The 27010-nt window shown below is 39.6% G+C and overlaps 1 pseudogene across 1 annotated transcript in view; it reads right to left on the bottom strand.

Annotated features, from left to right (window-relative positions):
* The window catches only part of LOC114256409 (xanthine dehydrogenase 1-like), a 182033-nt pseudogene that overhangs the window by 23370 nt on the left and 131653 nt on the right, over positions 1 to 27010 (bottom strand). Inside the window, exons 13-14 of the transcript XR_014351449.1 lie at positions 18153 to 18389; positions 12940 to 13113 (exon numbers count right to left, since the gene is read on the bottom strand). The product of XR_014351449.1 is annotated as a xanthine dehydrogenase 1-like (transcript). The remainder of the gene's footprint in view (positions 1 to 12939; positions 13114 to 18152; positions 18390 to 27010) is intronic.

Raw genomic sequence — 27010 nt, forward strand, 5'->3', positions numbered from 1 at the left:
CCAAGTATCTGACTAATGAATCAAAGGCGTAAAACATACCGGTGGTGAGTCGGGGTCTCTGACATATCGATGGCCGGGCATCGGAGGCTCTATCGGGATCGGAATCGGAGAGGTAGTCCCATACTGCCACCCCATCAACTCGGTCGGCATGTCCGGCCATCCAGGATGAGGATAAGTCGGAGGAATCGGGGGAACCAATCCACCCCCACCTCTAGATGTACCAGCCCTGCTGGTGGAAGGGGCGTCTGCAGCCCGAGCCCGTGCCTGGCTCGAAGATGGCATGCCAGCAGGCCTCATCGTCGGAGTACGAACTCCCGTCAATGGAGGCATCAGGTATATGTGACGGTAAGTAGCGTAATCCCCCTCCTTAAGATGTAGCAAAGCATTAGTACCCAGCATAGCACTAACAACATCCCGGGAAGGGAGCTTATCAGCAATCCGCATATCGACCGGGGGTGCTGAGGGAGGGTCCTGAGAAGTGTACCCCCAAACCTGACACAAGAAGCGATCCTCCAAAAACCAGGCCCTACCAACTGGCCCTTCGAACAGGATCTGGTACCGGGAGGCACCCCACCCTCCGGGAAACTGGAATCGGAGACCTTCACCTAAAGGCGCCCATGGCTGCCATGTAATCTGCGGACAACAAACGCATAAACCGAGCAGAAATCGAAAATGTACAGGACAAATCAAAGATGACAACAGAAAGAACTGAGAGTTCTGAAATACCTCCGTCGACCGCACCGTGTCCAAATACTGCCGCAGATAAAGGAGAGACTCCCGAGGTCTTGGCCGGTGCTGGCCTTCAAATACAAGTGAGTACGAGGTCACGAGAGGTCCCTCTACCACCAACTCCGGGGCCAATGTCGGGAAATACACATAGACCCACAACTGTGAAAAACAAAGCAGAATATGAAGTGCTGAGGGCAAAGTGCACGATGCAGAGTATAAAGTGCGCCGTGTGTGCAATGTGTAAGTAATGAAGAGCAGAAATGTAAATCAAGAGGGCAGAAAGTACCTTCCAGGCTCTCCAATAACCGCCAAGTAAGTCCCCCCGTCCGCAGGAGGTCGCGCTCATGTAGCAATAAAGGGTAGCCAAGCCGGCGCCACCCCAGTCATACTGTCTGACCTGTGATAGGTCCACCAAAGCACTCAACAGATAAAGCCCAACAGTGTTCCCCCTGTCGGCAAACAAAGTGGTCTCGAAGAGGAACATCAGAAAGCCGCAGGCATACTGTGCTGCCTCCTCAGGAGTCCCGGGCTCCATCTCCACCCGCCGAAAATGGGAAGAGAACCAGGTGTATCGGACTCTCCCCGAAGATCTATCAACAGGCGGGCGAACCCCCAGTAAATATATCCAAGCAGCCTCCCACTGGCCCATGTCCTCGTCGTAAGGGATGGGCCAACCTCCCACATCAAGGCCAGTCAGTACAGCAAAGTCAAACGGGGTCATAGTCAAGCCCCCGTCGCAGAAAAATGGAAGGAGTTGGTGGTGTCCCACCATCTCTCCACCAAGGCGGCCATCAACGTCCTCCTGGAAGGACAACGAGATAGCCTAGTACAGAAAGGCCCAAACCCCGCCAAGTCAACCAAATCCCGAACAGCCTCCGGGAGCTCAGCGTACCAATCTCTCGCCGCGGTAGAGCCATATCCCCACACAGTGCGAGAAGTCACCTGCATTCAGAATGAATACATGTTTCAGCATAAAATGAATAAGCTGCGTGTAAATAAAGTGAATAGGTTGCGTGCAAAATAAAGTGTTTGGGCTGCGTGTTCAACTCTCAATCAGTGTGTGTTGCGTGTTCACCTTCAATTTGGGCTGTGTGTTCAGAAAATCAGGGTTTGGGCTGCGTGTTTAACTCTCAATCAGTGTGTGTTGCGTGTTCACCTTCAATTCGGGCTGTGTGTTCAGAAAATCAGTGTTTGGGCTGCGTGTTCAACTCTCAATCAGTGTGTGCTGCGTGTTCACCTTCAATTTGGGCTGTGTGTTCAGAAAATCAGTGTTTGGGCTGCGTGTTCAACTCTCAATCAGTGTGTGTTGCGTGTTCACCTTCAATTTGGGCTGTGTGTTCAGAAAATCAGTGTTTGGGCTGCGTGTTCAACTCTCAATCAGTGTGTGCTGCGTGTTCACCTTCAATTCGGGCTGTGTGTTCAGGAAACCAGTGTGTGGGCTGCGTGTTCAACCCTCAACCGGTGTGTGCCGTGTGTTCACAATCAATTTATGGGCTGAGTGTTCAGGAATTCAAGTGATTGAACCGTGTGTTCAGAGTGCAAACCGAATGCATGAAAAATTCATAATATGTTACAGAAAAGGCAAGAACGAAGTAAATACCTCTCGTGCCTCATGGGAGAGGTGATACTCTAGCTCCTGCAGAAGGAGATCCCCGAGTGCTCGCTCGTCGAAATCGGTGAAGTGATAGAAAATAGCCCGCGGGAGGATATGAGCCTGAGGGGCATACCTCTCGGGGATAAAGGGGCGAACCCTCGGATGCAAAGACATGATGTCAGGCTCGCCTCCGGCGCCCGGAGAACCTCCACCGTGGGGAAAGTGACCTGCCATTTCAAGAAATCTGCAAAAAGGGGCAAAAATGAGCAAAAATAAGCCAAAATTGGAAAAAGTCAACAAAAGTCAACTCTTGGTAAATGAAAAAGTCAACAAAAGTCAACTCTCGAGAAAATCTTCCAAATATTGAGACAAACTCACCTCAAGTGGCGAAAATGAGAAAAGAAGCCCCCGAAATCAAAATTTAATCGGTTCAAAGTGCTTAAAACTGAAAGATTTCGCGAAAACAACTTGCGTGGGACGTTGGAAAACGTGTATAGAGCACAGATCTGAGGGAGAAAATGGTTTGGGAAGCTAGAGGAGATGTTTTCGGAGCTGCACTTGTGAGCACGAATTGTTTTGGATGAGTGTATTTAAAGAAAAAAGGCTGAAAAGACAAAATTGCCCCGAATCTGGGCTAAGTGGCCGGCCGGGCACTTTTTCTGGCAGGCCGGCCATTTCATTTTCAAAAACTAGCCGGTGGCCTCCCCCTTGCCATAAAAATGGCCGGTGGTGTTCCCAAGATGCCCACCAAGGTCCTTGCAAATTTTAGGGAGGATTGGAGTCCCCGAGACTTGAAAAAGTACAAGAGGAGTGCACTTTCTGTCGCGAAATCGCTCCGCCGGGACCTCAGCTTCAACTCCCGATGCGTGTCTCATCATTACTCATCGAAAGCGAGATATATCCTTTTGAACATGTTGTAACCTCTCTGGGAGGTGAACCGGAGGTCGCGATCGGGTCGCCCTCGCCGAAACGCGCATTTCCTTGCTCGTTATCTTGTGACAAACATACATCCTGGTTTACGCTTATTCTGCATTATCATGCACATAACTTGCATTCTCACGCACATACTTGCATTGTTATGCACGTCTCTTTGATATCACCGAGCCTCCGTGCTTAAACTCGTGTTGTCACGCGCGTTCCTTCCCGCATTGCGATGCACTTTTCCATCGACACCGCGATTGTCTGCATTCGATATCACATTGAACATATGTTGTTAGATATGTTGTGCTTGTTGAGTTTCTTTCTTTTGCAGGCACGATATTGTATGTACAGTTCATTTGAGGCTGGTGCAACCAGACGAACCGCGCAGGTATTGTATCTTCTCCGTGTGAGACGTGGCGAGAATTGAATAATTCTCCGCATTCCTAACTGCATGAAATGTAGTTTTTGCTTTGCATTCTTGCTTAAAACTGTTGCATCTATTGTGAATATGTGCTTCACTACAGCTCGCTGCATTTGCATGATCATTAAGTTACCTTCAGCTTCTTGCATTGTCGGTTGCATTTTGCCCCTGCCTGTGGGCACGCCTGCGGGCACATCTCTGTTTATCTCATATGTCTGTCTATGTCTTCGGCCTTGTCAAAAATGGGTCGTCTCTGGGCTTTGACATTCACTCCCGTCACTTATGACTTTTGAGTTCTGTCAAAGAGGGGCAACTGTAGACACCCCATTTTTGATCGACCTTAAGACTCAGACGTCACCGATTGAGCGCTTGGTGATGTTGCATATCGTGCTCGTTCAGAAGTTTCAGAGTCTTGGCTGCGAGCCTTGCCTCCAGACTTCTGAACTCTTTCACGCTTTGCCTCGGTTTGCAAACCAGGCTCTGTTTTCTCTGTTTTCTCTTCGCGATGGGAGGGAGAGGTCTCGTAGATCATCTCTCAGTGGCCGTAGGCTACGTTTCATGGTCGTAGGCCATTTTGCCCGTTTGGGGTCCGGTTTCCGGAGCCGTTGGCCGTGTGCCTCGGTTCGGGACCGCTTAACCACCTCCGTTTGCTCCGGTTTTTGGCATGCATCTTATTTGCTCCCTTTTGAGGGACACTGTGGCTCGAGAAACCAACTTCGTGGTCGAACACCACTTCCGGTGCCTAACAGTCAGTTTTCGGGGCCTCGGGCTGTGCGTTTCGGCCCCCGAACCTTCATTCTGCATTGGTTTGAGTTCATTTTTGGCAGGGACCTCTGTTTCATTGTTAAGAAGGTCGTAGAAGGGTGGGAGGCCAGTAATTGTTCTGACAACCAGTTTTATTCCTCCATCGCCCTCCGTCGCCCGTTTTTCTCACTTGAAAGCCAATGTTGACCACCCTAAGGCCACTTTTTCTTGCCCCAAACCACATATTTGTGTTGTACACACCTGGGAGGCCACCAATATCACATGGCCGGCCAATAATTGTGTGTGACCCTTTTGAACCCCTCATAAAAGTGGCCTTTTCTCTCTCCTGGTTCACTTTCTCCAGTTTTTGACCACATGATTGTGTTGTGCACACATGGGAGGCCCTCTTTTTGGCATGGCCGGCCATCAATCATGATTGACCCTTTTGACCCTTGGCCGGCCGGCCATGGGGAGAGCCGGCCGGCCACCTAAACCCTAGCAAACCAGCCGGCCTTGATCCTCTCTCTAGGTACTTTACAAATATGCCCTCTGTTTCCCCCCAGATTTTGTATCTTGGGGGCTGCACTTTTTGGGGGAAACTTAAATCCATTTCCCCCCTTTTTCTCCCCTCTTTTGCCTATATAACAGCAGCTCCAGTTCCCATCTGAGGGTTACAAAAAATTGCTCTTAGCTTCCTATATTGATCCTCCCTCTCCTTCTCTTCCAAGCACCAAAAACTCCCAAACCCTACGCCATTTCTACACCATCTCCAAGCCAACCAATCCACACTCCATTCTAGCAGCTTCAAGGCCATTTCCAGAGGTCAAGGGCTCCCAAACTTGGTCCAAGAGTTGTTGAAGACATAGGCTACAAGGCAAATCAACAATCAGCAACCTTCTAGAGCTTGGCACGCATTCCAAGAATAAATTGCAAACAAAGGCTAATCGGGGCATCGACGTGGATTTCCACGCAAGGCAACCTGAGCATGTATCATTCATCATCCGGAGCAGAGTCAAGACAGTCCCTAGCTTGCATGCTAGTTTATAGCTTTCTTAGATTAATTTGTTAATTAATTAGGATTTTGTAATTGTTTGGACTGTATATTATTTATTCGGACCCTCTGCGCGAGGGCACAACTGTAATAAGTGTGCGTGTGTGTGATGTATGTCTTCCAACCCCACGTCTTTCTCCCTTTTATTTACCCGCTTATGATGGTTAGATTAGGACATGTTTCAATTAGCATACAGTATGATAGCATGTTTGCATTCATTCATCTGTCTTGCATGCACCGGGCTCGGCGCATCATACTAACTACATTGTATTTTCAATTCCAAAGTTGAATACATGTTAGCTATAGCATTTCATATGCCATGTTTAGAATAGCCGAGCCTGCTATAGTTGCACTTTTGCATGTGTTGCATTAGGCATTTCTGTATAATTAGGATCATGCATGGATTTCTAATTAGTTTCTGTTTTGGCTTGGAGTACTCGGTAAGTTTTATGCTTTAGCATCCTTGCATGCGTGTGAGTGACTGCCATGATAGCATGCTTACCATGAGGATAATTGCTTATGTGATATAACTGCCTGAATGCCTGTGGATGAAGGTTGGGTTATTTGAATTGGAGCAATTCATCAAATGTGTGTTTTAAGCCCACTAGATAGTGGCAAAATCATGTTTTCTAAGCCCACCCGAGGGTGGCGAATCCACGTCTTAGCCTACCTGCGGGTAGCACCATCAAACCATTTTCAAAATAAACAAACATGAAATGTTTTGTTCCAATTCAGACGATCCAGTCTATACTTGTATGCTGTGCGCATCACATAGTAAATCTAGGCTAATAACCGGAACAAGAACGCATAATGTTTTCAAAAATAGATATCATGGTTAGTAGAGGCCGATCTTTGATCGGGCGAGCGGGGGTGCTCACAAAGTGACCTTCCCCAATTGTACCCAAGTTCCCGAGCCGAGGCAACTTCGGTGATGACAGACATGTGGCCTTAGGCAAACGAGTCAGGGTTTCTTAAATTTCCCCAAAATAAAATATTTAGGTGGCGACTCTGTATCTGGCAAAGCAGTCCGTGTTTGGCACTTCTTTCAAAAATCTGTTTTCTCAAAACGATTTGCCGGATTTGGACTCTTTGGTTCAGATTAAGAACCGTGACAATTTTAGAATCCTGAACTGTAGTGAGCCCAATATCGAACGGAACGGGGGACTCGTTCCTCCCAGGGCGTTCAGGGACGTCTACAGTTAGCTGATTTCTTCACCAAGACTCACATGACTGCACAGTTTTGCTTTCTTCTTGGCAAACTCTCTATGGCTGCTTAGTTAGTCTATGAGGGTAGCTTAGTCATATGACATGTATTTAACTTTTCGGGTTTTGTATTTTACCTATTTAATAGTTTTTTAGTATTGTAATCATTAATTCAATATTCCAATACAAGTTGAGTTTTCATTTGGTCAACTTATAGTCTCTACTGTCTTTCTCCCATTTCTCCTTCATCATCTCTTGTCTCCTCACTTTCCGTGCTCACATCAAAAAGGATCATCATTGATTGTTGGCATCGTCATTTAGGACATCCTTATGCTCGAGTTCTCCGTCACAAAGTTGCATCTCATCATCTACCTTGCTCCTCCAAGACCATGCATCTCCACACTTTGTCATCCATGCCAACTTGGCAAGTTGTATCACGTGTCGTATTTAGTTCTGGCCACAAGAGCTCTGCTCCTTTAGATCTTTTGTTTAATGATGTATGGGTGATGTAGGACAGACTAGAATTTAAAAAGAGATTATTTGACGGCCTAAATAGTGAGTAATTTAGAGTTTAAAGGGTTAAATTGAAAGCTAATAGGTAGGGAAAGGGGTTAGGGTTGATTTGGGGGTGATTGGATGGGGTTTTGAGATTAGAAAGTGCACTTTTAGAGGTTATGAATAGTAATCCGAGAATAGTAAACTGAAACACAAAAGAAAAAGAAAAAAGAACATAGATCTAGGAATCACTCCTAGAATTCCTTAATCATCACACCTAGGGTTTGATTGCATCACACCATCTATAAAGAAGCTTCAAAAGCTTTTGACATTCTCTAAAATATTAACTCTCTTACGATATAAGTATTATATGACTTTCTACAGGACTAGGAAATTTCCTAAACCAACTAAAACCAAAAAAGGAAACTATTAAAATATCTCTGACTTCCAAACCAACTCAAGACCGAATAAGAAACATAAATGAAACTCAATTAATAACTTGACCCACAAGACGACCATGGGCGACTCCTAAAACCCATACCAAAAAATTTTGCAAATTACCAAAATACCCTTAACCTTAAAAATCCTAGAAAACATAAAAATAATAATGATAAGAATAATAATAATAAATATATTCATAAAATAAGACTTTAATAATACTAGAAAATGATTATGTGTGGTTACTATCTATTTCTCTTTAAAATCATGCCAAGTTCTAAATATAGCCGCTACTTTGAATTTACACTTTGTTAAGCTTCTAATACTCTTACATCATATTATCAGTCTCAAACATCAATTGAGATTATTCCCACAGACAGAACCAAACGGTCTCTCATTTTGTTGTCGAATGTTTTCCTCTTTCTGCCTCTTATTCTTATTTCTTCTTATGCTGCAATTTTTCTTTCCGTAAATGTTTTCCATCAATCATCAAATCAACTGAACAAGAGAGCAAATAAAATCAATAAAGTTTATATATTTCAAAAAGGAGAATACATTGCGGAGTAAAAATGACAGTTGATCAATTTATCTCATATGCTTTATTGCCGACTAGGGTTTTTCTCAAAGCGATTTTCTTTAGGGTAGGGTGGGTGAGGGTTTTAAGTATCATTTAGTGGATTGGTAGATGGTGTATAGGCCCAAGGAGGAGGGGTTCGAATTTTAGAGTTTAATGATATTTAATAAGGCTTTATTGGGTAAGTGGTTATGGCATTTTGTGAGGGAAGTAGATCGCTTGTGGCGGAAGCTAGTGGTGGCTAAATATGGTATTGAGTGGAAGGGTTGGTGTTCTAGGGAAGTGAGAAGTTCTCATGGGAAAGGGTTGTGAAAAGGTATTTGGCTTGGGAGGGAGGAGTTTTGGAGGCGGGTTAGTTTTAGTGTTAGATGTGGTGCTCGGGTGAGGTTTTGGATGGATTGGTAGTGTGGCGAGTGGAGTTTGGCATACTGGTTTCCATTGGTGTTCCAGATTGTGGATCGTCAGGATGCGGAGGTTGCTTCTTACTCGTCCGTTCTGGATGGAAGGATGGTGTGTCATGTAAAGCTTCGTAGATCAGTGTTTGATTGAGAGGTTGATCAGTTGGTGGACTTGTCGGCGGATTTGTATGGCTTGAAGGGTGTTGGATGGAGGTTAATGGGTTGAGATGGAGGTGTAAGGGGGCTAAAGGGTTGTTTAGTGTATCTTTGTTTTATTGGTTGTGCATGGTCGGATTTTGACGTTGGATAATTTGATACATCATGGGCATGTTTTCGTTAATTGGTGTTGTTTGTGTTGTTAGAATGCGGAGTTTGTGTCACATCTTCGTCTTCATTGTCCAGTGACATTTCAGTTATAAGGGGTGGCTTTTGGTGTATTCAATTTGGTTTGGCAGTAGGGGACGATGAGGGAGGCGTTTCCAAGTTAGAGAGGAGGTAGTGTTATGAAGAGATGTTGGAAGGCTTGGTTGTTGGCTCTTTTATGCTTAATGTGGTTGGTGTGATTAGAGCAGAATCATCAGATGTTTAAGGGTTTAGCGGTTTCGGTTCCTTATTTGAAAAACAAGTTGTTGGATGTTTTACATAGATGGGAGTCAATAACTGTGGATCCGGATGTATTTGCTTTTTTGAATTTCATTGAGCCTTTATTTCTTCATCAATTGTAGTTATTGGGTTCTTTACATCATCTTGATGCTTTATTAATAATATTTGTCCTTTTTCATCACCCAAAAAAAAAATGTAAAGGAACATTGATCTTTGATATGCCAAACTACCTTCTGAAATATATAGGTTTATACTAAATTTGAAGATGAAAGGACATATTAACAACCGTTATGGCTTAATTTTTCCTTCCATTAAAGGGAAAACAAACAAAAAGAATAAATAAATAAAGGGAGAAAAATTTTAAAAAAAAAATAACAAAGAGCATGAACAATGCCAGAAAAAAGAAATGTAAGAACAGCAGCACCAATGATACACATTCAGTGTCACATAGGCAACAATAGGATTTCTGTTGAACCTTGGACTTCACATGTAAAGTAATCAACCTATGGTGTCTTACAAACTATCTGAAATTGATCCTGTAATAACCCGACCCTCATATCTGTTTCTGGAATATTTTCAATCCCTTATTCTGAGCATTAAAATGCTTACGGTGAAATTTTATGTGAAATTGAATTTAATTCAGTGAATCCTATGGTTATAGATGCATATTTGTTTAATAAGAGAAAAATCTGTCACAATTATAATGTTTGAATCAGAAATTGGAAGCCTTAGAGACTTAATTATTTGAAATTGATTTTACATTTGGGATCGGCATTATTTTTAAGTCATAATATGATTTTCTGTGAAATTTCAATTTGGAATGATTAAATTTCGTCTTATTCACTTTTTATATATAAGTGCCAATGCTTTTTATACATTGACTTGGGAAAACCATCACTCAAAAATATCTCCTGGAGAGAAAAATTAGAGAAGAAGAGGGTTGAAGGGAAGAGAAGAAGATTGGAGAAATTGAGAGGCTTGGTAGGGAATTGAATCAAGGTATGTAAACACCATCTTAAATTAAGCTCTTTCTTGGGTTTGAGTGAGTTTGCTCTTCTAATTGGGATTGCTAGAGGTTATGTTGAAGTTTTGTAGAAGATGATTGTCTAATTGGGAAATTATGCTTATCATGTAGTTGTTTTGGAAATTAATTTGAGTTATGGAGAAATTACACGTTGCTTCCTTGTTAATCTCATGTAGATACTCATCTATGTGGTTGGATTATATGGTTACATATGTGTGTGTGTGTGTGTAAGAAAGTTAGAAATTCCATGGAATTGGGTTGTGATTGATTCATGAATTCAAAGTGATTAAGAACCTAAGTTGATTTATGATTCATTTTTCATGTGATTTTGAGCTTTAATCTTGTGTTAAATTGATCTATTTTGAGCCTTGCTATGTATTCTCTTAGTTGGGTTTTGTGTGAGTTTCGGACTGCCAAAACAGGGGCTCGGCCGCACGTGCGAAGGTCATGGCCGCACGTGCGGGCAAGAGAAAAAAATGAGATTTTGCATTCTGCCTATGGCCGCTCGTGCGGTGAGGAGGGACCGCAAGTGCGGTACATGTCCGCACGTGCGGTGGGGACGACCGCACGTGCGGCCCATGTCGGGAAACCTCGTCTGCTCCGTTTTACGTGCTTGACCCTCTGATATGTTTGAAATCAGTATTTGATGCTTTTTGATGTTTGTAAACTTATTCGAAGTAAAACGAGTCAGGAAATAGTTTCAAAATGAAACGAACTAATTCTTGGATGGCATGCATATGTAGGGCACCTACCGGGAGGGATTATCGCTCCATCCACGCATTGTGAGTAATAGTACGGCAAATGTACATTTTACTTACCGTTAATGACTATGGTTACTAACGCTCTGTTCTGTGTAAATGATCACATTAACATTTATATCGGTAGAGAATCAGCGTGAACTTGTTTAAATGCTGGAAGATTTGCATACATCGGTATGACTTTGGAACCTTTCTGCTCTGTCACTAACGAACATTAACGCTTTGTTATCGATAAGCAAACTACTTCGTTCTTAAGAAATAAATGGAACTTCTGTTCATTCAGAAAGGATGGTTACTTGTGTGAATCGAAGATTATTCGGTTGTATTATACATGAATCTAAGGTTATTCAGGACCTATAATATGAACGCAAAGGTCTACCACCGTTATATGACCCACGTTCTGATATGAATTATTCTGTCTCTATGGACCATACTGTCATGATACATGCGTCTTTCGTTACTAAATGTTATGGATACTCTATTATCTGCAAGCTAGCTATATTGATTCACAACGAATAAATGGAACGTATGTACATTATTTATAGGACCTATGGTATCTCCGTATCTCTGGAATGTGTTACCTTTTGCTAACAATTATCAGTAACGTTCGGTTAAACCTATATTACCGATGGTAATTCATGTGTATAATGGGAAAAATGTATGTAATTTCTGTATGATGCTGAAGTTAATCTGTTCTGATGATTTCTGGTATGGAGCAAAGTGCTGTACGGAACTAAGTGCTACACTTTGGTGGGAGCCACCTCTAGAATCCGTACGAGCCACCTCTTGAGTCCATACACATGTTATTTCTGGGCCGCTAGGTCGTTCTGGTATGGAGCAAAGTGTTGTACGGAACTAAGTGCTACACTTTGGTGGGAGCCACCTCTAGAATCCGTATGAGCCACCTCATGAGTCCATACACATGTTATTTCTGGGCCGCTAGGCCGTTCTGGTATGGACCAAAGTGCTGTACGGAACTAAGTGCTACACTTTGGTGGGAGCCACCTCTAGAATCCGTACGAGCCACCTCTTGAGTCCATACACATGTTATTTCTGGGCCGCTAGGCTGTTCTGTTATTTCTGGGCCGCTAGGCCGTTCTGTTATTTCTGGGCCGATAGGCCGTTCTGTTAGTTCTGGGCCGGTAGGCCGTTCTGTATCTACTAGGCCTATGGCCGTTCTGTACATTGGTGGGCTTTAAGCCATTTTGTTAAGAAAACTGGACCCATGGCTGTTCTGGAAGTAACTACAGAATGTAATTAATCATATGCCTCTGCAGTTATATGCTTTATTACTCAAGTTAAACATTACATTATTTATGTACTATTATTCACTGAGTTTCACTCATCCCATATTTTGTCTGTTTTTGTAGGTAATCAACCAAGAGACCAGTCCTAACCCTTAAGGCTCGTCTCTCCCTTGTCAACCTCGGTGTGTCCAGGCACTTAGCTGAAGCCCGTACATTTTGTAAAGTGTTGTTAGTTTTTTTGGATTATGCTTTGGTTGTCTTTCATTAATATTTTTGTTATACGCCCAATTGTGGGGCTGAGTCAAAGTATATGTGTGTAAGTTTTCTGTATATTATTTACCTAATGTGATGTGTGATCCTGGCATAATAGTGGTAGCTCAATGGTATAGATTTTTGTTATCAAGTGCTTCCGTTCAGGCCCCATACGTTACATATATCGATTTTATGTCCGTTTCTGATGTAGTCATGACCAAAACTTTTAGGGGCGGTTTTGGGGTGTGACAGATCCAGTATAGTTTTCCTTAATATTGAAGAAGGCATTTATGCACTTGACAAAATCCCATTTCTAATTATAATTTTGGTGACTACTCAGTTAAGGTTTTGAGTAATGATTCTGATGATTACAAAGAATTCTTCATTTCACCCATATCCATTCGTGTGTGCTAATGTAAAACACAAAAGAAACAATTTCTTTTCTATGGCATCATCGGAAACACTTTTAGGGGACTATTGTGTTTACCTTTAGAAGTGAAACGCTGAATTTGAAAGGAACGTCATTCAAGGAAGGAATTTTGTAACTTCCAGGCCCACATGTATACAAAGAGCCAGGTCGAATCCACCTATGGGTAGCATCACCCCATTTTAGCTCTTCCAAGGCTACCCATCCCAAGCCTTGTATAAATGCTCCTTCAATCTGTTCCAAAATTACCATATTAACGGAAGATACAACTTCCCTATTTAAACAATAACTCAACAGCACAGTTTTGAGGTCATCCAAAGTTTGCTTAATAAATCATTCTATGTCATTTGCACATGCAAAGAAAACAACCTATAACAAGTCAACACAATTTCAGGTGAAAATTCCAAATTGTAATGATAAGCCATCATCGGAATGACTACTTTGTTTAATACAAAGATACTTAGTAATAATTAATACGAATTATCTGGTCGTGTCAGCCAGAAAAACAAATATACATTCTTGATGTTTACAAGACGAGACACAAAATCAGGTGGGATGGTCATTCATCCAAAATATCATGTCCTGATATAGCTTATTTATTGGATTTGAACATTGAGTAACACCAGCATACATTAAATAAATGTGAACTAAATAGATTGCAAATTTCTTTAATTTATCCAGAATGCAACAATAGCATGTTTGACCAAACCAACCATGTGTTTGTTAGTTATGTATTTGCTAGGAGGGTAGTTTTGTAATCACCTATATAAGTATAAATATAAGGGATTAAGGAAGAGAACCCTATTCTCTATTTTCTAATAATTTCTTTTGGTACTGAAATATGCAATTTGGTTTGTCGATAGAGATGCTGACATGGCCAGAGGCTGTTTGTTTTGATGATTGGAAGTGGAACGATGCAATGTGGATAGGTGTTTCGATGCAAGGATTGCATTTAGAGCATGTGACCAGATAAAGCAAAGCATGTGAAGGAAGAGCAGTTACAGACGATTGAAGCAAGTGGGCAGTTATTCCAGGCAGTGGAAGGAGAACATTTGCAGAGATCAAGGGGGACACGTGGCTGCAGCAGTTGTGGCCAAAGCAAAGGATCAAAAGTAGGGATTTTGAAGAAGAAAGCATCATTCAATCCCATTCACAACACTTGCGAAATTTAGGAGTAGAGTCGGTTAGTCATTAGGAGTAGTTTTCTTGCAACTTAATGTGGCGGTTAGATCGTAGTTTGTAACCTGTAACTTTGTTCTTGTTTTTGGTTCTTGTAATTCAGTGACAGGTTCAATTTTATCTTTAATTCCAGTTCTAGTTTGTGTTTGTTTCCTTCCATCAATTGCATCCAAAGAAGTCCTTGCATTCTGTCAAGGCATAGGACTCAACCGCATTGCTTGATTATACATTTTAGTTTTGTGAAATACCTGTCAATCTCACCCAAACCATAATTTTACTAAGGCGTTCTCACCTCTCTCTTCTTTCCCTCTTCTCTATTCCATTCTTATTTTATTTTTTTTATTATTCTTCAAGTCGACTGTGCATAGTTCTAAATATCGGCCGATACGCTACGTATCGGAAAAATGGGGTTTTGCGACGGATACAGGCTGATATACCACTGAGATTGAAAATCGCCGAAGTATCGGCCGAGTCCCGATACGTATCGGCCTGTAAGCGTTACACAAGCCGCGATGGGCCGATACTCACTGGTCGGACCGGTACGGGAAAGAAAAAGTCGAAAAACCTTTGAAATGATTTTTAAAATTTCACCGCCGCGACACCCGATTCCCGATACGTACCGATCGATACTACCGATACCGATACTCTGCGATCGATACCGTTACGTTACCCGATACCGCGATTTAGAACCTTGCGACTGTGTTAAAATATGATGCTAGCGAATATCAAATGCTTGCATCACATACACGCCAGATTCGAGCACAAATACTCATGCGTATCGAGTTTGTTAATATTTCTCTACTCATTAAATTTGATTGGCAAAATTTTGATTGCGCATCCCAGTTTCTATGGGTATCTACCTCAATAAACTCAGCATGAATTTTTACTATGGACCACATAAATAGTTGCACACTATGCCAGTAGGAATGATGCCTACAGACTATTATGAACCAAACTTTGTAAGTTTAGAGACTTGAACTACACAACTAGTCTGACACCACAATCTTTCCACCACGGGGCAAAGAAAGTCCATGCCAAGCACAAAAACTACACCCTTCTTAAGTTGGTTCAGCATCCCAGAAAAAATTCACAGAATATAAAATTCCACCCCAAAAAAGATGAAATAACTCTGATCTATAAATCAAAAATTTTTACTGGATAAATCAAGGCTGAAAGTTAACAATAGTGCATTAATTCCATGACAAAACTCTTTTTACGGATATTTGGGAGTTTTCATTGATATCCAGCCCAATTTTAATCAGTCGTGTATATTAGAAGACAGCAAATGACTTCCCAGTTGAAAATTATAACAAAAAAGACCACCACTGACTTCCCAGTTGAATCTAATTGACAATATATTAGAAGACAGCAAATAACTAACAGTCGTATATTATGCCAGTACGGAGAAAACAAGCCCTTTGTCAAAGTAATAGGAAAAGGTTCGTTGGCAAATTAGATTCTCTCATAGATAGCCCTTTATCTATTTGTATAATTAATTACATGATCTATTTTTTCTAATAATTTTTTTGTCCTTGGGAATTAAGGGTTTCTATTGGGACAAGCAGGAGTGTGCACTGAAAACACTTTGCAGTTCTCTGAACCCAAAAATAATAAGCATAATCAATATTCTTTATACTCCATAATCTTCCAACATGAAAGTTCACAGATATAAAGGGTGTGTTTGATTGGACGGACTGGATGAAGGAGGATTAGAATCCATTGGACTTAAATCCTGAGACTGTGAATCCCCCGTTGGATTGGATGTGTATCCCGTGTTTGTTTTCTTATAGAATTAGATGTAGATGTCCGAAAATGACTATTTTTAGTTAATCCAATGTTTGGTTGGATGGACTAGATAAGGATAAATGTTCAAAAGACTATTTTACCCTTGTAATTTATAATTTATATTTTTTATTTAATTTATAATTTTAAATTAACAACACTAAAAAAATAATTTTATTTAATATATAATTTTAATTTTTTCACAACACTAAAAAAATTTAATTTATAAGGCCATAATTTTTAATTAAATTAAATTTATAATTTATATTTTTTGTTTAATATATAATTTTAAATTAACAACACTAAAAAAATAATTTTATTTAATATATAAATTTAATTTTTTCACAACACTAAAAAAATTTAATTTATAAGGCCATAATTTAATTAAATTTAATTTATAATTTATATTTTTTGTTTAATATATAATTTTAAATTAACAACACTAAAAAAATAATTTTATTTAATATATAAATTTAATTTTTTCACAACACTAAAAAAAATTAATTTATAACGCCATAATTTTTAATTAAATTTAACTTACAATTTATATTTTTTATTTAATATATAATTTTAAATTAACATCACTAAAAAAAAAAATTGTAAATGTTCAAAAGACTATTTTATCATTTTTCAATTGTTTACTAAGTAATAGCATGAGAGTAAAATGAACATTTCATACATTAGTCCCGTGAGATACTAATCCCATGGAAATAATCCCCCCCCTCCCCCAACACAAAACGGATTGTTTAGTCCCTCATATGAGGGATATGGAGTTCGGCCAGACTCCATGTCCGGCGGACTAAAAATCCAATCCTCACAGTAAATAATCTCCCCCATAATCCCCCCAATCAAACACACTTTGCAAATGCAATTAGAAGGGATTGGATTTGGATGTCTAGAGACTAATAGTCCTAGGACCATTTTAGACTTTAACACAACAATTATTTGGTGTTTTGGGGTGGGATGGGATAAGATATTTACACATTTAACAGTGTTGGATTTCATGCCAAGCCTTATCCCACCATTCACCTAATCCTAGGACAAATTTATGTGGGACATTGTCTTATCCCACATACATGCGACAACTTATCCAAACCAAATAACTTATCTGCCCCCTTTTTGGTGACACAAAGATGAAATAAATGGTCCACGGGGAATATAGCCAATCTCGCCCGTTTAGTCCCACAAACCAATGAAGCCTTGGTCACCAACTATGTTACATGGACTCGTTAAAATAAATCAAGTATGTCGGACACTTGACACTTAGATAAGGATATAGGGTATGTGTCCAATACTTCCCATCAGATATGCACTTAGCAAACTTATTGATCAATTGTTTTGTTACATATTTGTATTTAACACTGTCATTGCATTTATTTTTTGTTGTATAATTGCTATATAGTTAGTTTTTGACATGTTACAAGAAAGATTTTTGTATCCCACAAAATAGATTAAAGATATAAAAAAAGAATCATAATTTTTAAAAAAAGACGACCCTTTTTTTGTTGAGTCGACATATACTTCAATTAGAGGTTTGATGGGTTCAACCCCCAAGTACACACCTGCACCTAACACTCATACCTGAGTCTATATCTCATTCCCAATTGATTCCACATGTGTAGAAACGAAGAGGCATCCATGTATCACCATATCATTGTGTGGTGATTCATGATGTATGGAACTTTCTTTTTTCTACATCCAGTGTACAATGGATCATGCAAAGGTCAATCCTCGAGTTAGTTACTGCTGCGTAGTTTTCATTTTAAAATTGGAGAATTTTTTTACTTTTTTTTTTTTCAATATTCCTTATTTCAATATTCCTTATAGATTTTATAGCAGAGCTTAACTTTGTTAGTACTTTATACTGACCTTGTATACTCATGTATAGAGGTTGCACCCCTTTTGGTGTTTGTGATGATTTTTTTTCTTTACCTATAGAAAAAAGAACCTAATGAAAAATCTTATATGAAAATTGTTCTAGTCCAACTTTTCCAACATGAAGAAAGCATATGCCTCACTGCAATAATTACTACTTGAGCCTATTTTCATGTAATTTGTTGCCAGTAAAATGGTCTAGACTTCTCCATACGTGCCATTGTTTGTAATCCAAAGCAAAATTTTATATATAACAAAATTGAGAAGTTGGATCCACCGCTGCTATTTTGCATGAAGAGGAAAACAGGCATTGAAAACAGTGCTTGTCATTTCTATCCAAAAAAAAATAATCGCCATCATGATGAATAAACTCTCAATTTGAAACACTAACATTTTCACAAAAAAAGAACATGATAAAAGCAAGAGAAGGGGGAAACTTGTCCAACATCAATTGCTGGATTGATAAAATATCCAAGATCAAGGAAAATGTTTGTTGTCCTTGTGTGGAAATCCCCAGTCAATGTGTCAATTTCGACCTCTGCAAATGCAGCCCCATAGGTGAAGTACCTGAAGGGATTTCCTTTACCAGTTTTCCAATCAAATCCAATATCAAGTGTAATGTAAAATCCATGAGCAGAGAGATCAATTCGCTCCATATAACATGCAGTTGCCAACTGAAAATAATTGAAACGCAAGCCAGTTTCTTAGTGATAAAAAATTAGTCTATCCCTAATCATTAACTGAACAACCATAAAATGAACATGTGAACTAGTCCATTGAGAAACTGAGCATGTTAAGAAATGTATGTACATCATATAACAATAAGCACCTACTCTTTCAGAGTTATGTCTACCTATTTTCTTCCCAAAATAAGGTTATTTGGTTGTCAAATTACTTTCAACTTTTCCTCAAGTAATTATGGATACCAAAATACTAGCTTGTCAACCTGACGTAGGATTTTGATCCTCGTGTTACCAAATTACTTTCATTAAAAAATTACCAGCTTGGTTAACGTGGATGCACTCCTTCCCTTCCATCCACCATCCACAGGATCTAGAGGAGAGTCTATCATGAGCTCTCGTAGGAGTTGAAGTTCAATCAGTCTGTACTGTTATAATGGGAGCCTACAAGTGACTATTGCAATAGCATATAGATGCAACAAATTTTAGTATCAAAAAATCACACGAAAAAGGAGTAATCACGCTTGCTTGAATCATACGATTCATACGATTTGATATGATTATGGTATAGAATGATTCAAATCGCACACTAGAATTGTAAATTCAAAAGAATTGTCTAATTCCAACTCAGAATCATCGGAATCATTTTTTTTTTTTTTGACAAAAATTTTATTGATTAATCAAAAAGAGAGAGAGAGAGAGAGAGAGAGAGAGAGAGAGAGACGAGAATGAGGCATCCTCAATAGTATGGAAAGAAAGTGTTTAGCTTACCTATGAATGAGGAAGATGCCATGTATATATAATACATTCGTGATACAATTTAGGAAACAATATAAACAAGGCACTAAATTCGTGATTTATACAATCACGGGTTTTATACAATCTACTAAAAAATAAAAATATTCTAATTCATATATTCAACATCCTCAACAAAAGAGAAACAAATAAAAGAAAAGAAAATACGTAGACATCACAGAGGCTTTATCTATAAAAAAAATCCTACATGGAACACACCGATACTCAATCTCTAGCTAACAAAAACAGCATAACTCCCTTCAAATCGTCAAAGCCTAAAAGGAAGCTAAGTGACAAAATTATCCCGCTGAAAATTCACATCTCGAGATTTATCTTCAAAAACCCGTGCATTCCTCTCTAACCATAACACCCAAAAGGTTGCAAAGACGACAGAAGACCATAACACCTCAGTCCGCTTCAATCTTCCCAAATCATGAAAATCAATTAGTAGCATTTGTGCATTGCCTCTTGGTGCCACCCACAAAACATCCTTCAAAAGAAACGACCTGCACCATAAGCTCAAAGCAACTGGATAATGCAAAAATAAATGATCCATAGATTCACTGTCCTTACAGCACATAATGCACCATTGAGGACTTAGACAACGATTAGGTCTCTCTTATCTACCACAAGAGAAGACAACGAAAAGTGGTCAAGTCTTGAGAACAAAGATGTCAACTGTGCAGTCTCTCTGTCATTGAGATTTCTAGAAAAATTAAAATTCCAAGAGATAGGAACCAAAAAAGAGCAAGCGATGGAAGCGACAGAACAATTATGAGACTGAGCCACCCTATATAGATGTGGAAAATCTGAAGCAAATGTGAAAGAGCCCACCCAAACATCCTTCCAAAAACGAACAAGTTCTCCATTTCCCACCCTTACAGAAACAAAACGAGACCAAAGTGAATAGATTTGAGAAATTGACTTCCAAGGAGCCCAAGAATCGCCCCCCAAAACCACTTGTGAACCCTTCCATTATCCTGAGTCCCATACTTGCTTCTAATTACAAAATGCCAAAGTGAATCACTATCAACTAGAAATCTCCATAACCATTTGCCAAGTAGAGCCATGTTCCTAACCACAGTGTTACCAATGGCCAAACCTCCTTTGTCCTTTGGGAATGAAACTATCTCCAAATTCACCAAGTAATCCTTCTTCCCCTCATCCTTACATTCCCATAGAAAATCCATCATCATCTTTTCTAATGGCCTCACTACCTTCACAAGAATTTTGAACAAGGATAAAAAAAATAAAACAGAATAAAATAAAATAAAATAAAAAAATAAAAAATGGAAACACCACTTAAAACTGTCTTAATCGAAGTATGTCTTCCCCCGCTCATGAGCGAAGCCTTACTCCATGCTTCCAACCTTTTGCCAATCTTTTCCACAACTGGACTCCAAAAAGATTCATTTCTAGGATTACCCCCCAGTGGAAGTCCCAAGTATTTGAAAGGAAATGCCTCAATCCTACATCCAAGAAGTGTAGCCTTCCTCTGAAGCTGATTATGTTGCATATTAATACCCACCATACTTTTTTTTTTCCAAATTAACCTTAAGCTTTGAGAGTACCCCAAAAAGTCTCAATACCGCAAAAAGATTACCTATCTGGCTCTCATCCCCCAAAGAAAAAAAAGGTTATATCATTAGCACATACTGCAAGTGAGTCACCCTAACTCTATCCCTCCCAACCTCTAACCCCTCAAAAAGACCAACCTCTCTAGCTCTATCAACCATCCTTCCTAATACATCAACCACCAAAATTAAAAAAAATTAAATAAAAAAAAGGGATAATGGATCCCCCTGACGTAGTCCTCTCGAAGCCTTGAAACTTTCCCCTTGTTTACCATTGACTAAAACTGGCATATTACACGTCGACAAACATCCCCTAATCCAAGATCTCCATCGTTCACCATAACCTTTCCTATCCATTACAAAATCCAAAAACTGTCAATCCACGTGATCATATGCTTTATCAAAATTAACCTTGAAAATAAGACCCTCCTTCCTAAGACTTCTACATTTTTCCACCACCTCATTTGCCACCAAAACCACATCTAGAATCTATCTACTCTTTACAAAAGCTCCTTGTGCCACAGACATCGCATTCCCTAGAAATGGCATAAGCCTTTTCGATAAAACTGTGATAACCTCATCACGTAGTATACTTATATTTGTTTAATTTTGAATGTTAATTATATGTTTGATGTGTAATTTGTATGCATATTTGTTCATTGATGAATTATCTGTCGTGGTTTATGTTTTAAATTTAAAATTGAAAGCCTTAATGATTTTAGAAACTAAAATTTATGAGTTTAATTAGGATGGCATGATTTTTGGGACCCATTGAGAAGTTTGATTAAAATTTGATTCAGTTCAGAAAAATTAAGTTTAGTTAATTAAACTTAAGCCTTGATTAGCTAACTTAATCCTTAATTAGTGAACTAATCTAATCTCACCTATATATATGATAATAGAAGAGAGTTAACTTATTCTTGAGCTCAAATTCTGCTGAGAAAGAATTCAAGAGAGAGACTTCATTTTAGAGAGAGAGGAAACTTGATCTTGGAGATTTTGCTACGAGATTGAAGAACTAAGGAGAGGAACTCAAGTTTTGCTAAAACAAGTGTAATTCAAGGCTCTAGGTATGAAATTTAACCTCAATTCTTGATGATAACTCACCTAACATATGAATTCAAGAAGTTTATTAGATTAAACACGAGAATTGAGCTAAAGATGATGAATTTGAAACCTAGGCATACATGCATGCATGATTTTGAGTAGTTCCATCATTTTTTAGCATGATTTTGTTATCTATGTTTGAATTGAGTGTTGAACCATACATGCATCCATGATTTAAAGAGTTTTGAAGTTCAATTTCATGTTTTGGAAGTTGTAAAATAAGAATTGGAAACAAGTTCATACATGCATGAAGATTTAAATTCCATTTATGAAGAATTTTTGAAGTTCAAGCTTCAATTTGATGAAATCATGGAGTTTTGAGCTAAGGGTTTGAATTGGTTACATATTCATGATTTTCTAAGTGTTTGCAAGATTATGTACAAGCCATGCAAGTTTTTGACTTAAAGACTCAAGTTTTGAAACACAAAATTATGTTTTGGAAACCCCTAATTTCGCCTCATCACTTGAGTGATGAAGCCACTACTCGAGCGCACAATGAGCGTTTCTAGTATTTTTGCAGAGTATTGCACTCAAGTGACCGCTCGTAGAATATTGCACTCAAGTGACTGCTCGAGCGACCTCAGCTTTCTTCACACCTTAACTCGAGCGACCATCAGTACTTTTGTTGACTAAAGGACTGCTCGAGCAAACTGTCTTCTTTCAGCACATTTTGAAAAGTTGTATTCTGTTTATATCTTCATTCTCATTCCGTTCAGAACATCCGTAGGCATGAATTAAGCCTCATAAAGGAAGTAACAAGTAATAATTGGACTTTAAGGAATTATATAAGTTAAGAATGATCAAGCAGTGTGTTCCAATGTGTTTATGTGTTTACGTATTGTGTAGGTTCACCCACAAAGCCATGTCAACAATCAAATTGATGTGAGCAATATCTAGTAAAGATATTTTCTTATGTTCTATTTTCTATTTTTTAAACTTGTAATTTTGAAAGTATGAATGCGCATTCTATCTATCCGATCAGCATAATATCTGAAAATATAAATGACGAAGTATGAATGTATATGGTGGACCTAAGGTCGTTCTATATATCTGATAAGAGGCACCAAAGGTCATTTTGATTATTTGACAAGTTTGAAATATCTGTTATGTGTTGACCAAATGGTCATTCTATAGCTATATTCAATTGGACCCAAGGTCATTCCGCCAAGTTATGATCTCTTATGTTCTGTATTTTTGTTATATGTTGAACCAAATGTCGTTTTGTCAAGTTTTGGAAGCGAGGTCGTTCTGCTATGTCAAGAATTTTAATATGAGAATAATTACATTAAATGATAAAAACTCATTCATGTAACATCTTTACTTTGATATTATTCACTGAGTTGTAGCTCACTCTGTTATATATATGTATATAGGTGTAGACACCCCATTTTTGACCGTCCTCAAGACTTGGACGTCACCGTTTGAACGCTCGGTGATCATCCATGATTGTGTTCGTTTGGAGTTCCCGGAGGTCTCGGCTCGCGCGCCTTGCCTCAGGATCCCCGAACTCGACTGTTTAGTGTCTGGTTTCGCACCAAACACTTTTGTTTTTCCTTAGAAGGGCAGGGAATGCCTTGTGAGACATCCCCGTACACCACCGGCAGTGGCTGGAGGCCACCGGCTGGTCTTTTTCTTCCATCGGCAATTTTGTTTGCCGGTCGGCACACTTTATTGCCGGTCGGCATAATTTGTTGCCGATCGGCACTGTTTTTTGCCGAAATAGCTTTTTTGGGCAGCCGACCACTGTTCCTCCACTTTATGGAGATATTTTGTGCCAGCTGTGATAGCTGGCACCAACTCCTTTCCCCTCCATACACGTGTATGGAGGGATTTCCCTCTAGCCAAGCTTGTTGAATAAGCTTTGCAAGAGGGAGTCCTATATGAGAGAGGCTTTCCTCTTGGTTCTAGGTTAGAAAAACAGAAGCAAAAATCAGCCTTTAGAGATATAGATACATATTATCTCTATACCTCTCTCCCTCTCCCTTCTTGTGTGTGTTTCTTGGCCCAAAAGGTGTGTTTTACCTTACTTTTGCACCATTACACACACCATTACACCTTATTCCGAGATTGAGGGACTTGGAGGAGTTGTTTCTTGAGTTTTGGACTGGTTTTGATCCAAAGAAGGAGGTTAGACCATTTGTTCTTCAAGGGTTCTTCAAGGGTGAGCATCTTCCCTTTTATTCCCCAAACTTGCATTGGTTTTCTACCTATTTTGTTTATTGTTTTGTCTCTTGTGTATAACATAAAAAAGGCTCATATTTTCCTGCTCTAACACTTTCATTAAGGTCACTTTGTGGTTAGATTGCAAACTCACCCTCATAGGCCTTGTTTGGCCTATTTTGGTGCCTCTTTGATAAGGTTTTGTTCACTTCAGCATTTTGATCATTTCATCACTAAAAATCAGTGTATTTTACTGTAAAAAAAGTTGGTTTGAAGTCTTGCATAGGGGAGGGACACCCCTCTCCCTTTATGGTTTTGTTTCCTTGCTTTTTGGGCTCAAGAGGGTAGCATATGTGCTTGATGTTTCTTGGCTTCATTCCAGCATTTTTTTAGGCATCTTAGGTCATATATAACCTCTGTTTTTGGTCGGATTTGGGCCTCTTTGTATGCTTGTAATATTTTCTTTGTATTGCTCCATCTTGCTTAGAAATATATATCATGATTAGGCCATGATTCTTGTGAGAATTGGTTTAGTTCCATGAGGTTCTTAGTGTTGTTTTTCCATGTTTAAGGTTTGTTGGTTATCCATTTAGTTATGCTTGACATGTGTGTTAAGGTTGCTTTGTATTTTAGCTTAAAAGCTTTGAGCATGTTGACCTCTAATATGTATGTTTGTGATTAACCCTCATGATTCAACATCATCTAAGGACCACATTTTAGCCCAAGAATCATGCTTGTATGTGTGCATGTATGGCCTCTTTAATGCCTTGGGGGTGTGTCCTCTTATGCCTAAGAATGAGCCTTAGTGCATATGCTTCATGGGAGATGTTTTAGCTGCCATATTAGGAGTCTTGGGGTCCTATTTTGCATGCACAAATTCTGTTTTTGCTTGGCTTTGATCATGCCATGAGAGGTCGTTTTGGTGGGGGTAAGTTGTCTCCTTGTGTGCCTTAGCTTTGGGACCATGAGTTTGCTTGTTAACATGAGTTGATTGTCTATCATTTTGAGCACTCTTGGCCACTGTTTTGAGAAGGGTGAGGGCCTGCCCCTTTGCCATTTTAAGCCCTCTTGCATGTTTGCTCCATGTTTGTTGCATAGTTGTTCCATTAAGCTTTGTAGCACATCAATCCCATAGTCAATTTGGTCCATGTTTATATCATGTTTGTACCTTGTATGCTTGATATTATACATTTATCATGTTGGTTGCATAATGCTTGTTGTGCTTTACATCTTGATGGCATGATACATTTGAGCCTTGTTGAGCATTACATGCATTGCATTTACTTGGTTTGGGGTGTCAAACTAAGTGTGGGAATCAAGGACCATTCATACTTCAAGTGATGCAATGTGCCTCGATTCCCGGTCATCGGGACCTTTGACTCCATCTTGATAAGGCCCCGGTTTTCATGTTGTTTGTTGCATACATTTTCACATCAAATGGCAAATTCAATCTTTTGACCCACCATGTACCATTGGTGGTTCAAAGATCGAAAGTCATACTTCTTTGAGTTCAAAATATGATAAGAAATAGGACCATGCTTACATGTGTCCAAAAACTCCATGCTATGCACTGTCTGTTCTCTGTTTGCTGTCAAATTGTCTTCTGCAGGAAGTTTCTGCCGACCGGCAGAATTTAGTGCCGACCGGCACTATCGGGAATGCCGATGAATCCGATAAAGTGCCGATGGGAATTTTGAAGTGCCGGTGGCAATTCTGTCTGGCCGGTGGTGCTCTGCAGGATGCAAGGAGCTTGTTCCAGTACTTTGGCAATTTTCAGAAAGACAAGGCAGTACAAACAGAGGCGACAAGAGTATAGTACGGGTTTTCCGGGCAGGACGGATTCGAGCATGCATCATCCGCGCACCCCGAGGCAGAGGCTGTGGCCACCCTCTTCTTTCCTTTTGCTTCCTTTCTTTTAATTAATTAGAGAAATTTTGTAATAATTTTGTTTGTTCATTATTTTGGGACTGTAATATTAATTCGAACCCTCTGAGTGAGGGTAAACATGTAATAAGTGTGGGTGAGTGTGTGTATGTCTTCCAATCCCCATTTCTTTCTTCCCTTTTATTTATCTGCTTATAATGGTAGATTAGGGCATTTTTGAGATTAGCATACCTTATGATATGCATGCGTGCATTCATGCATCTGTTGGCATGCACCGGGCTCGGTACATCATACTAACCGCATTCGTATTTTCAAGTTCCAAAATTGAATACATGAAACAGTTGGTTGCATATCATATGCCATATTTAGGTTAACCGAGCCTAACTAAAATTGCATCTTGTATGTGTTGCATTAGGCAAAATAACATGAACTAGGACACGCACATTTGCTAACTAGTTTATTGTTTTTTGGCACGGAGTACAATGTAAGTGGTTATGCTTTAGCATCCAACGTGCGTGTGAATGTTGCCATAAAAGTATGCTTGCCATGTGGCTAAGTGTTTACATGAGATAAATTGCTTGAATGCCTGTGGGTGGACGTCAAACTGCTTAAATTGGGATAATGCGTTAAAACTATATTTGTTTTAAGCCCACTAGATAGTGGCAAAACCGTCTTTTCTAAAAAAAAGCCCACTTGAGGGTGGCAAAACCTGCATTTTAGCCTACTTACGAGTAGCAAACCATTTTCAAAATGAACATAGAATGTTTTGTTCCAATTTGGGCAATTTGGTCTATACTTGTTTGCTGCGCGCATAACATAGTAATCTTAGGCTAATAATTGGAATAAGAATACATAAACGTTTTCAAAACTGGATATCACGGTTAATAGAGGCCGGTCTTCGGACCGGGCGAAAGGGGGTGCTCATAGCTGACCTTCCCCGATCATACCCAAGCTCCCGAGCCGAGAACAACTCCGGTGATGACGGACATGTGGCCTTCGGCACCGAGTCAGGGTTTCCTAAATTCCCCCATTTTAAAATATTTAGGTGGCGACTCTGTATCTGGCAAAGCAGTCCGTGTTTGGCACTTCTTTCAA

Source organism: Camellia sinensis, chromosome 14, assembly GCF_055761805.1.
Source record: "Camellia sinensis isolate YWXY chromosome 14, ASM5576180v1, whole genome shotgun sequence".
Taxonomy (NCBI): Eukaryota; Viridiplantae; Streptophyta; class Magnoliopsida; order Ericales; family Theaceae; genus Camellia; species Camellia sinensis.